Source organism: Varroa jacobsoni, unplaced genomic scaffold (assembly GCF_002532875.2).
Source record: "Varroa jacobsoni isolate VJ856 unplaced genomic scaffold, vjacob_1.0 scaffold_1021, whole genome shotgun sequence".
Lineage (NCBI taxonomy): Eukaryota > Metazoa > Arthropoda > Arachnida > Mesostigmata > Varroidae > Varroa > Varroa jacobsoni.
The window spans coordinates 9,788-23,325 of NW_019213923.1; the positions used below are offsets into that span (position 1 = coordinate 9,788).

The 13,538-nt window shown below is 44.1% G+C and overlaps 1 protein-coding gene across 2 annotated transcripts in view; it reads left to right on the top strand.

Moving 5' to 3' along the window:
* Positions 1 to 7,285: 7,285 nt before the first annotated feature.
* Positions 7,286 to 13,538, top strand: part of zfh2 (Zn finger homeodomain 2) — a 64,634-nt gene continuing 58,381 nt past the window's right edge. Inside the window, exons 1-2 of one of the 2 annotated variants that reach the window (XM_022842872.2) lie at positions 7,286 to 10,164; positions 13,077 to 13,324. The gene's annotated coding sequence lies outside the window, so the exon portion shown is untranslated. Of the gene's footprint in view, positions 10,165 to 11,756; positions 13,325 to 13,538 lie in introns of those variants that run through there. The other variant, XM_086970693.1, reaches the window with a different exon arrangement.

Sequence of the window (13,538 nt, forward strand, 5' to 3'; positions counted from 1 at the left end):
CCCGGATCTCGCTTTGCCAAGTACCTTACAGATAATGTGGTTTAATGCTCGACAATACAATTAAAAATCCAGGACCTTTACCACCGTATTCTTCAGCCCAATATATTGTGAGCCGGCCAAACCTGATTCTACCCCTGTTGACCATAACGCTCCTGGTCGATCGGGAGCGCGTCCGGCCTTCATGACCGTCAGGCCACGCAATAGAACACTGTTTGTCTGTTACATTTATTTATGGCAAACTACGCATGCGGCCGGCGAATACCGTCCATTTTGTCTAAGCTTTACGACTTAACTTAGACAGCAAGGTTGTCAGCTATTGACGGCCACATCAGAGTTAACATCAAAAATTAGAACGATAGTAATCACAATAACATTGATCACATTTTTTCCATAATCACAATGGTTGCCTCTGGTTGGTAAACGTTGTTTGGTAAATTTTACGAAGCGAAGGCTAGACCACCACGGCAATGTGAACTACGGCCACGGTCACACGCTACTGACTAAAAGAGACTATAATAACAGTTTCAAATCTATTGAATCCTATTAAACTAAGTACAGGCAATCGATTTCGCACGGCTATAAATGCACTCGATATAAGTTTGGTCGTCGAAGTTATAACGTCACCAAGCACTGATTAGTGCATTGAGGCGCGTTCACCTACTTCATAACTTTAGTAAATTTAAATAAATAAACACACCTCAGATCGTTCCAAGCAGAGATGTTGTTAAGTACACGACCATATATAGATGACGGCACGATGATTTCTGACAAAATGATGGGTTAGAAAAAAATGCTCGTGAAATTTCTGCAGTAGAAAGGTTGCAGATCGTTATCTAGTTGCGGTTCATTCGATCGGGGTATATTTTTGGGATAGTCTTGCAGATTAAACAACATGATTAAAATATCTGTTAGCTACGGTCAGTAATAAGCACCGCAAAAAGGCTAGTCTAACGCAATGATACAGCGTTAGAATCAGCAACCCTAGTAAAAACAAAAGTTATATATGTGCCGGTCTGTGATCTGCTTCAGTAAAATACTTTTTTGGTTAACAAGATACTATAATTTAATTTTCCATCTCCTTCGTTGCCAAACACCATCAGGTCATAAATAGATTAACAGAAACACGGCCTAAACAATGGGATTATTCAACGGTATAAAATCTATGAATGAATACATGTTTGCGGCTATATAAGATGAGAATGAGTGGCTTTATAGCGCTCGGTTTCATTAGCAAATGACAAAATCAATCCTTGCCGCTTATGTTTAAGAGCAGCGGTGGGGCGGCTGTCGATATGGTCGAAACCGCTTTAGCGGCCGGTCCATGGAAGTCGCTTCCGGTGGTGTTCCACAAGCGAAAACTTAAGCGGTGGGTTGGATAGTACGAAAGACTTGCCGAGAAACGAAAATGAGCACCGGACAATATCGTGAGGAGGACGTGTCGATATTTGCAAGGAACGGTCCGCAGTTGGTTGGATTTTCAAGTCGGTGTAGGAGAACAGGTTGAACGGAGGACGTTCAAATATTTTGTGTGTGGTAACAAGCACTGCTGGGTGGTCAAGGACATAAGCTTGAGTTCAATGTATTCGATGCTAATGTCCGAAAGATCACTATAGTGACTAATTTCTATGCTCAGAGTTAATTCCAGCGCCAAACTGGCTCGAATAATATGGACCAAACACCGAAGGGGCCTGATATCTGTTTTCGGAAGCGCATTTAGCGAAGAGAAAACACACTTTTTCAGAACAGTAAGAGCACCCGTGGCGCCCGTAGGTAGCAATGGCAATTGTCAAGACAGACGAACGTGGTATGATTCAGTTAGTTGGTCCTGTGAGGCTCGTAGTCCGCAGTGCAGATTTGGCGACTCATATGGCTGCAATCAAAAACTGCACGCTCAGTGCATCAGTCATAACGCATCAATTGGCCAGTTCATCGTGGGCATGGTAATACGAATGCTGCGGGAAGCATAAAAGATCCCTGGGTTTACTCTCTCGTTTTGTCTTATGCCAGACCAGTCTGAGGGAATCATGAGCAGTCCTGCCAAAATTAACGGAGGTGTCCGTGTGTGCAAGTTGCCACCAGACGTCAACGAAACTATGCGCTGAATGATAGCGTGCTGTTTTCGAACCGGAGGATACCGACTCGTGAATACATTCGAGGTCGACATATACCAGTTTGCGCAAGGAAAACAAAAAAGTACGCGGCTTCGTACTCCGTTAACCTGGGACCAGCAAATCTACCGTTGGAAAAATGCGAGCTAACCACACTGGACAGAGTAATAGCCGCGATCACAACGATTACTAGCACGGCAGTAAGGGGTGCTTCAGCATGACAAGAGCTTAGTTGTGTGGGCTGGTTGTCACGGGCTCGTGCCAAGTGGCTTCGATGTTGCTGAGCACCGGAAGTTGTTCAACCCGTTAGTCGCTATTGGGGACAACGGAATCCCACCTGATACGTGCAGGAAGGGATCATACGGAGGTCCGAATAGCGCGACATTATGTCGAGCCTACAGGCGCTCGAGGGAGCCGGCCGCGGGGTGATGATATCGTACCTGATAAGCGTGGTCATAATATGAATATATACACAGTCCAGGGTTATATAATATCAGAGCGGGTGGTTGTGAAGCGCTCGTGCCTTTCAGGCAAGGACAAAGGTAAGCCAGCCTGCTTTAATATATACATTACAGCACTGACGTCTTAATTTTAGATACATCTACATAACAGGCGTAGGTTAGCTGTTAATATTTTAGCAGAAACGCTTCCTGTTTGAGTACACCGTACCTATTCGGTCAGTGTGGCCATTCTGTCTCTTCTGTTTTAGTTTAAGGCGGACGAGCGAATATTGGCTGAAAGCAGTACGATGGTTTGTACCCGTCCTGATGACGGGAGGCCTGGTGGATCAGCTAATTTGAGGTTTGTGTCTTCGTCAACGGCAATGTCGACGCGAAAGACTCGAGTTTTCGGCGAAAAGCTAACGCGGGTGTTGTTGTCCATAGGTTGTTACGTCAGCGCTACAGCCGGTTGTAACCTTATCTAAAGTAGGCGAAGCAGGTCGGCCTCTTCCTTCCGCACATTCGCGGCTGTCGTTAAATGAAGTCGGCGTACTCTTTATAATCAGTCGCTATCTTCACACAGATACGCAGACGTTTTCGTCGGGTTCATCAAAGAAGACACGCCGCCGCGTAACCCCGCTCGCTCCAACGATCAAACAGATTTGCTGATCGACCTATATGGCCCATTGAGAAGTCGTCTCGTCAGAGGCTATAATAGTAAGCGCAATACCTGTGAACATTATGTCCTATGGCAGCATCCCCCCAATGAGATATTTCGAAAGGGTTAGAATTAACGTTTCTGGTAGGAGCGTTAGGCGTACCGAACTGCGGCGGCTACTTCACTATATCACTGTCATGGTGTCTTTGTTTGCTTTTTGATAAGTTAAACCTTCGGATACCTTAATAGAAATCTTACTAATACTGTGCATAAAGATGTTCAGGTTAGGGGCCTTCTGCTACCTAATTCATTCCTATATTTCGACAAGATTTAATGAGCGACTTCTAAAGGAAGACTAGTAACTAGATAGGGTGTCGTGACCTAAAAAGAAGGCACATTTAACAGCTCGTGTTTTTAAACGAAAACTGTTCTATAGGCGATTGTGATAAACATTTACAAAAAAACAGTATCGTTTCTAAAATGATCTGGACTTTCTGCATTCTCACGTCTCAAGCCTGAGAACGTTTAGCGGTTTGTCCGCCGCTGGCCTCCACTTTTTACACTGTGAAAGATAGGTAACCTGGTCGAATTTTACGACTAAACTATCGTGATGTTACGCGCGTCGATTAGCAATAATGGACAATTCTGCATCGCTTCCCAAACAGGGTTCTCACATTCGCTCAGTTGACGCTTTCTGACTAAGCTCAATCTTCGATGTGCATCTAGTTCATTAAAGGCTAGCCTTTTAACATAATGGCGAAAACTGCCAATGAAGTGTATATGAAGTGTATGAATATCTTATGAGGCATTTCCCGAATGACCCCCATATATATTTGCAGGTTAAGAGATGCCTTTTGTAAATGCAACGTCGACGCCTACTATTATATTGTGTTGATGATAATGAAGATTTATGCTTTAAAGCATAAAAATAGTAATCGATAATAATTAAATAAGAATAACAGTGGATTAGACCATATATAAATATGTCGAATTCATCCGTCTGAGCGAAAAATGATCACTAACATGTTTCAACAAACAAATTGTTGATGCCTTGCTGTTTGTAGCTATCTTTGGCCGGTAGGCCGAGTAGAGAAGACGTGTGATGAGATAGGCCGAAGACAGTCTATCTCTTCTTCAAGCACGCAAAGTGTCACTTTTTTTTATTAAAATTATAGAACTCCTTGGCCTTCTTGAAATTTGTAAATACCCTTTAGATTTTTGTACAATGATTGACACTTAAGTATGGCTTGTATAAGGAAATAAATATGGAAAGTACGAATAATGTGCACGGAACCAGCCGAAAGTGAGATCATTATCAAATCAATCAACTGGCAATAAAGCAGTAATTTAGTTTATTGATATTACTGGACGTTTTGCATGCTATCGAGATACTCATCCTCTAGTTGGAAGAAAAGGCACGACATAAAACAATAAAATAATTACGTGTATTTAAATAAGTGCCAATAATATACCGTATGTAGATTTGAGTAGGTTTCCTAGAAACTTAACGCCATAAAGTAGTATATAATAAATGGGAAAACATTTCTCAAAAACGCCATATATTCAAAGTACATAAGTTTAAAAGAATCTTACCTTATGTGTTTCAGCGAACACAGAAAATTGCTTAATTGCTCGTATTCATGTACACACAGTTGTTGTTACGTGGTTACCGTTATAACAATACTCTCCTAAGTAAAAAAAAGGCCAGATAGGCCTTGGAGATGTTGTAGCCGGCTCCTTTTCCAAACTATTTTTATTCTGACCCAGTTGGTTGCTGTCGAAGCTAAGGACCGTGGACGATTGCTGCTGAGATAAAGTGAATGTTGCATTGATACTATGTGGGAGAGTAGCTTTCAACGAACGAACACATGTGTCAAAAACACAAACTAGAGTAGATTTATCTCGACACAACTTCGGAGTCTACCAATATAAGTTTATAACTTTTCCGAAGCTGAGTATGAGCAAGACTAGTGACGAAGTAACCTGATAGAATTAATTAACAGCGCTTTAATGCTAGCCGCCCTCGTATAAATCAAGCTTAGCTCTATAGCGTACCTGCTTGTAATGTTAATAAATGTACTATTTTTCATCGGAAGGGTAGAAATCGGACTCCATAAGAACTATAGTACAACATACGAAAGTGAAAGTTGCTCATAGAACTGTCTTCTTGTATTTAAATCTTCCGTAAAAATAAAATTTGTATTACGGCTATAAGGTGTAACTGTGAAAAGAAACTGTTTCACCGAATTTGAATAGGTACCATTCTACTTACTATATCTGGCAATTTTTTTGTTCTTAAAGTTGTTTGCTCTTTTCTCTAAGAAGCGAATTAACGTGCTGTTTCCTATTTAGAGTTATTATGTGTTCCGTAGACTTTCAAGAGCGACGCTGTGCCTGTGTTTTTAAATGACGGTTTTGAGATGTCGCTCAAACCACATGGGTCATGTTGATTGAGATCTGTCAATTTCACAGCCGCCGTCACCAAGAAGGTGCTGACGCGTCCGTAATGTCCTAGTCCAGTATGACCACATTAAACTGGTTTTTTCACTCACGTTTATCGACTTTTTAATTTTCGAGAGACTGGTCCCTTTCAGCCGAGTGTGTAAAGCAATATGGCGCACGATCGGCCAAGATAAATCAGTCTAAGCTTATTCAAAGCACAGTTTATGAAGCATTTGTCTTATTAAAGATGACCATTGCTTTTGCTTGCATAATAGTACAGAGACAAAATTGAAACACACACTGAGTTCTATGTAAAAAGGTAAACTTATAAAATTCTGTTGTCTTACGATGCTAATAATTGTTCGTACGGTTTTGCAGCATCTACAGATATCTACTTCTCAAGTGAAGGGTTGGTCTTTCCCTTTTTTTGATTCGGGTTTGTATTCCAATGTTTCAGAGCTATGTCTCCGAAAGCTAGTCTCAACATGTCATTAGAACTGTTTTCACGTAGAGTAATTTACTATGGCTACCGTAAAATTTGTGTTGTGGAAAAATTGCAAAGCCCATCTACCTTTATAGCTTTCGAAGAATGACTGAGTCCTCGACTGTTTTGGACTACGCTGTTTCCGTGTATGTTCCGTTAATAATGTGTATCAGTGTAACGGCTGATGATCCATTCTTCATCTTCTTTCCTTGCTAGCAGCACCAAGTGTCTAGAACACATGAAAGAGTTTGTTGTTATTTTCAGACGACCCATTTACGTGATGAGGCCTTAGTAGGACAAAATTAAATTCTGTTGCCCGCCAATAAAAGTGTACACATTGACTAAGTCATTTAGTGCAGTTACTGTCAGGTAGAAATGCTCCGGTAATCGTGCGTGTATCTGTTGCTTATCGATCTAGTTTTTTCCTATTGTGAGTAGCGCGCATTTTATTTCAAAACATATTTACCCTCTTGTTTAAAAGAGAGTCACTAGAGGGCGCCAGTTTGTCTAGTCAGGCGACTCAACGATTCCCAGCCGCAGAAATATTTACTGCTTTAAATCTACACTATAGAATAGACTAATAGAACTAGAAACACTACTGTGTATAGAGCTAATTAAGGGGCTGATCCCTTTTAACACATCCAACGTATACCAATTAGTTGTTTTAAGTCTAAGTTAGTAAGAGGCAATACTTCTACCGTTACGCTATATAGCTGTTTACTACTATGTACGACACACCGTTCAAATATCTTCCACTTTCCGCAGCGTTTCTTCAATTTCAAGTTGTTCAAAATGTTAATTTGGCCGAATACGTTATTGTACTGGCTGTCATCATTTGGCGAAGTTGGTAACAACATTATCTAACAACTCGGGTGCCTATTTGGACAGATGTAACTCATGACATGTCGATCTGTGAGTGCTTTTCTCAGCTTACCTATCATCTTGAAGATTATTCACGGCTTCAAAATAGCTATGCCTTGAAGACGGTGCATTCCATTAACAAACAGTCGATTGGCCGTTTTCACCAACCACACTGCTAGGTACTCGGTAATAGCTTACAAAGCCGATTGGGAAGCAGATAGCAAAATGACTCGGACTACTGACTATAACTAGAATATTCTTTAATGTCAAGCCAAGTGCTTCTTGTTCGAATTCAAAACTCGATGTTTTTGGAAAAATACGGAATGACAAAGCTTGGTGTGCCACACTCATAGGTTAAATGAAAAGTTTATGCAACAATTCTGCCATGAACAACTTACAGTGTAGAAAACTATGACATTTTTACAAGGTATTTCTGAATACTGTCTTTTTATCTATAATACCAGCCACATCTAGCAGTTATATGACTATATTAATGTACCACTAATAATAGATATGGAAACACAGAAGATCGGAATAAATTGCATGGGTTTTATTGTATTAAAACTCATTCCTAGTCAATTTGCCCAACTTATAGACTTGTGTAAAAATCAAGGATATTTCTTTAAGATTCGAATAATTTTACTTTAAAATAATCGTCTGAGGTGTTCTTTGTTTTGTAAGCCGCTTGCTACAGCACATTTTACATTCTTTTAAGATTGGTTTGATCTGAGATTGATCGGTGAAAATAGATATCCCAAAGACTATTCCATTGATGAGCATCAAGAAGCGCATCGAAATCAAATCTATCACACAATCATCAAGGAAAATATATGTATACGTTTAAAACTTAACCCTTTAGTTCTACGCGAGTATCTATTTTCAACACATACACGTTTATCGTCTATTGTTATCTTCTGCTGCTATAATGTCCAGTGTCTTTAAAATCTATCGGTTCCTTCACAGCGGAGGTCAACGACCACCTCCGCGCTCTTGCCGCGCAAGCACCCTAATTCGAAACAGTCCCTCAGCGTGCTCCCGGCCACGCGCAGTCAATTCGGCGCGCGGCTCTTTCATTTCATCACAAATTGTCGATGTAGCTCTACTGTTTAGGCTGCAATGTCCTTTACTGTTGACAGTATCGTAGCAGTTCAAACCAATATACCTCCTGGTTTCTCCTGGCCCTCGCTATGGCACCCCCTCCTTTTTCTGGAGCCGAAAGCTTCTCCTAATTCTATTAGCTATTACGTGCGAAGATGAAAGTCCTTCGATTCTCCGAGCCTTTCTGGTTCTCATCGGCCACTCTGTTCGATACGTGTCCGAGAGTTATCAGTTCACAAAGCCGATCGTGGCGTCAGCGACCGCAGTTGTAGTAAAACCTGTAGTGGCAATTAAAAGTCATAGTAGTCCTGGTACTATAGTGGCGCGGGTGTCGACGCGGCTGCCAACGACGCTGCTACATCCTTTAGTACAGCCGCTGTTCATTCGTCGTCGTCGTCGTCAACGTCATCCGACGGCCGGCTATAGCCGGCGTGAGTATTTTCTTTTCGTGGCAATGCTGTTGGTAATAGTGGTTGCGGCAGAACCACTGACAGGCAGCGTCTGCACCGCGTCGAGCAGCAGAGAGGCTCACTACTGCTCCTGTAGCAACAATCAGCAGCCGCCGGTTGCGATTTCGGCGGTAGCGGTGACGGCGCGCGATGAGGCTGCAGCAACGGTGATGGTGCCGGTGGCGGCGGCGGCGGCGGCGGCGGCAACAACGACAGCATTGTAGTCCCACCTCTTCTGCACGGCCCGCCCCTGGGCGCTGCGCTCTCCACTTGTGCCCTCGCCACTCGACGGCAGCGCCACCTAGCCGCGCCAGCTCAGGAACGCCGACGATCGGGACACAAGTGGCATACGGCCATTGGGGGCCGAAACGGATCACTTCGCGTCAGAGAGTGCGCGAAAAGCGCTCGGAGTGTGCGAGTCGCGGAGAGCGCGCCACCCTCCCCCGGACTACAGGGTGCTCCGAAACAAAACAAGTTCGTTGCGTTGCGTTGCTATTACTGCAACTTGAGCGACAACTCCGAGTTCCTTTAATTCCGTTGTGTCCATATTTCGTTGTTCGTGCTCTCTCTCTCGACCGGCGACACCAGTTTATTCATTTGCGCTCACCAAATCGCTTACGCGCTTCTAGATGACAGATTGGATGACTGCAGTCGCTGCGATCAACAACGATAACAGCAAGAAAGCGCAAGAAGATTACAAGCACGACACAAGGAAGCGTAAATGTGACCGTAACTTTCAACGACGATTACGTCTAATGGTACAACAAACGCAGGAGCAGTTGTATTCATAAAATCTGTCCACTTCCCAGGATATACGTACATGTACCAATTTACGTATAGGTATATTTATACAGTATATATCTATCTATCTACATATATATGCTTTGAGAGCATGCATATCTGAGCGCTTTCTAGGGAACAAGCAAAAAACAGGAAACGAAGATCCAACAAAGAAACGGGGAAAAAGCAGTGTTGGAAAGAGAGAGAGCGAGACCGAAAGAGAGAAAGGGAGAAAAGAGAATAAGCCGACGAGTGGAAATTAGAGAAAAGTGTGTATTGTTTATTGTCAACGGAAAGTATCGTCAATAGAAGGTGTGCATTGAGCGATACACAGAAAGAAAGTGTGTGTGTGTGTGCGTGTGTATAGAAAATCAAATCAACAAATCGAATTGTGCGCGTGTATCTTCTGCGTGTGCTGGTGCGGTTCATTTCTGTGTTTCGTGACACCATAGTCTGGGACAGATCAGCAAACCCGACCAACGACAAAGGATTGTAATCGCGCCCCGTGGACTACGTGATTTCGTGTGAGTTTTAATGTGTAAAAATGTTCTTCGAAAAAAAAAGAAAAAATTAAACATGATGACGACTATGACGATGACAACAACGACGATGATGACGAAAAATGTATCTATCGGTTCTCGTTGATCGGTGTAACGCCGGTGTTTGTGAGTGAGACGACAGTGAGTGCCAATTCCCTCTTCTCTCCCCAACAAACGAAAACGAGACACGGTTTTTTCGGGCATGTATTGGAATAAAGATCACGGCCTGGTTGGTTTTCCATTGTTGTTGTTGTTGTTCCTCCAAACGTATGTTAAAAACGGATACTCCAAAGCACACAAAAAGAGTAAGCAAAACCAAAAAGAACAAACCTTAAGTGACAATACCGTATCCAAAACGTCTCTATTTATATTAAATGTTGTCCAAAATCCTGTATTCTCAATAAAACCACTGTTTCATTCGATGCTGACAGGCAATTTAAGTGTCCTTGTCTGCGCTGTTGATATTATAGTTCGGAATCCCGGCTATCAGCAAAGCAGCTTCAACTACAACACGTCCAGTTTATAGAATATATAGTAGAAATAGCAATGCCTTCGCGTTTCTGCGTCACGTTACGTTTCTAACTCAGTGGTTCAGTGTTAAGGTATGCACGTGTTTCTTGCTAGTATTCAATTTGGTAATACGGCCTTCACCCACTGAACTCCACTCCACTCCGCTCACTCAAAACCTAGCTCTAGCAAAAGCTCGAGCTTACTTTTGATCTAGTTGCTAGCATTAGGAATAGAGAACACATTTCAAATATGTCCTTGCATTGTGAACATTCCGAAACGCACGTACACGAGAAGCTAAAGGCCAAACCCCTGACGTCGCCCCACGTTGTTCTTTGTCAGCAGTTTCTGTCAGCTCACTCTGGCTAACTAGGCACCATACAATCAGTACGACCAACGTATCAACACACTTTCGCGATAGCAGTCGTGAAATAATGCGCTGTTAGTGTCATTGACTCGCCGCGCCTTTGCCCTCTAGATAATTTCGGATGCTGCTGCTACTCGTAGTATCGGAAGTTAGTGGTTTTAGTCTTCGTCGTGCTCGGCAGCAGCAGCAGCAGCAGCAACAGCAACATCAGCATCAGCAATAGCATTGCGCTGCTGCTGTTAGCGGCGGTTGTTATCTATTTTTTTTATTCTCTCCTCCTCTTTAGAGATCTCCCAGGAGCCGGCCGACACCATCAGCATTGCCGCTGCTGCTGTTCCCGTCTATTCCGCTACCCCCGTCAAACCCACGCTCTAAAAATCTCCCCATTTTGCCGGCTCGTCAGTTCCCTCTTCTAGAGTTCCCCTACGTGAGAGCAACCACTGGTGCCGCTTCCCCCCACCCATCGACTCGATTCCCCGTTAGCGCCCCGTTTCTTTATCCCAACCTAACCCCCATTCCCCTAATCGAGGTGCCTGCCCTCTCCACTTCCCACCCCCACCTCATGGGGTGAACCGTGCTGCCTCCAGCGGCAGCCGCAGCAGCAGGAGCAGCTACGCCGCTGCTGTGCTCCGGCTGTGTGGGTGGAAGCGATGGTAGCCATGGTGTGGTGTTAGGAAGCCGCTTTCTTTGGCTATGGCTGCTACTGCCGGCACTCGCTAGCTCCGAGCGGCGAACACCGAACGAGCGTACCCCCCCCCCCCCCAGCGCCTATGAGCAACACAGCGGCAGCAGCGCGCTCTCTGAAACTGCAAACTCTTAAGCACTCTCCTCCTTTTCGGGGGCGAAAGAGTGGCCCTCAAATTAGCGCATTTTTTTAGATCGGCGCCAGCAGCAGCCGCGGTGCGGCTGCGGCCGCGGGCGCGTAGAGGAGAGCGCATTTTTAAGAGCATTTTAGGATGCGCGGACATTTTTTAGCGATCGCTGGTGCTTGCAGTTCGTAGCCTCCTGCATCCGCCGCCAGCCGTCTGCCGTCCAGGCGCTCCCTACACTACTACTCCACCAGCAGAAGCAGCAGCGGGTTGGAGTCGAGCGAGTGCTTACTGCCCTGTGTACGGCTACCACTAGAGCACCACACGCTATTAAAGCCTGCGTGCGGCCTGCTGCCTGGTGGTGGGTCTCCCCCCTACGGAGTTCGGCAGCAGCGGCAGAGCAGTTGGCAAGCCGGTAGGAGCTTCATCTCTTACTCCGGCGCGACGATCACTTGTGCGGTGGCGGCCGACAGCGAAGGTGCGCCCACCGTTCACTTAGGCTGCTGGGGCTGTTGGTACCACCTTGGATTGCCACGCAACGACAGCTAATCAACTGCTATAATTAGTAGTACCCGTACTAATCAACAATAACAAAGGGAATTACTATATAAGAATATCACTTGTTGGTTGTAGCTGAACAGCAGTACTCTAGCGGTGCACGCGTTGACTAGAGCGAGATAACCATCAACCGTCGCTCACACTCATGGCCATGTAAAAGTTCTTCTGAAAAGCGATCATTATAGTGTTTGATGGCGTCAATTATCGGTGCGGCAGCATACATAAGAAGAAAAAACAGGGAAGTTCATAACAGCAGTAACGACAGCCACAAATACCTCAATAACAACCTCAAAAGAGAAGTAGTGAATGATGATCTCTATAAGTGTATCGGTGAATAAGTGAGAAGCATCAACGAGTGATGTCGGCGTACATGTTTACCCTCATATAAGTATAATCTTATAAAGTAGCCAACTACTCGTCGTCAAATTGCAAGTGCTGATGATTTCGAAGCACGAGCTGCGTTTCAGCCGCAACCCAAACCTTTACCGCCCGCCAGTGTGTGCGCCCTGTTACCACCATCACCACTACCAACAGCATTGAAGTTCGGGTGTCAATTGTGTGGCGATAACAGCCACGTCCGTCGCAATTAAAATGATCCGTTGTTAGTTTGTGCTTTTAGGCCGTGTTCGTTCGTGTGTCGGTATGCGCATTTGCAATATCCTGCTCTCGTCTACCCATTAACGGTTTAGATTGGGCATTTGTTAATGTGTGCTCCATCGCGTCCATTTCCGCCTATCCTCCTCTTGATTAGTGGCGGTAGGAAGAAAGCAATGATGTGATACAGAAAATATAATAGAGAGGGAGTGAGAGACCTACGACAAAAATACAGTATGATAATCATGTCGTTTTTCATCATAGCACGCAAATACGTATTGACAGAGTTGGCGTTTTAACGCCAACTATGTCGACATGTTGGCGGCATCATGTCATCCGCCTCGGCGGTTCACATGTGTAACTGAACCCCACAATATTTCAGATACGTGAAAACGCGAGGCGACGACAACAGCTCCGACAAGCTCAAAACGAAGCCAAGCCAATAACAGCAAAAACAAGTGCATAAAATAGCCCCATATCTCGTATACGAAAGAGTTCAACGTTATAACGTCGTGCGGAGCCGTTCACGCTATTCAAGTTCATGAAGTTATTCACGAGTGCCCGACAAGGCTTCCCGGCCGGACTTAAAAGTGTCAAACCGGATATCGGACTGTCAATACCATACCTCAGGTGAGTAACTGATATATGAATTAGGACGAGTATCTATAAAATAGAACACAATAGGCTGTAGCAAGGTAGTGCTGAACGCCAAATGGCGAACTACCACGTGCGCCTATAAAAAAGGGCTTCCGTTCTCGAATCGGTGGGGCAACGAGTTAGACGACTGAATTGTGACTGTGATATATATATGTACATATATATATATATATATATATATATATAT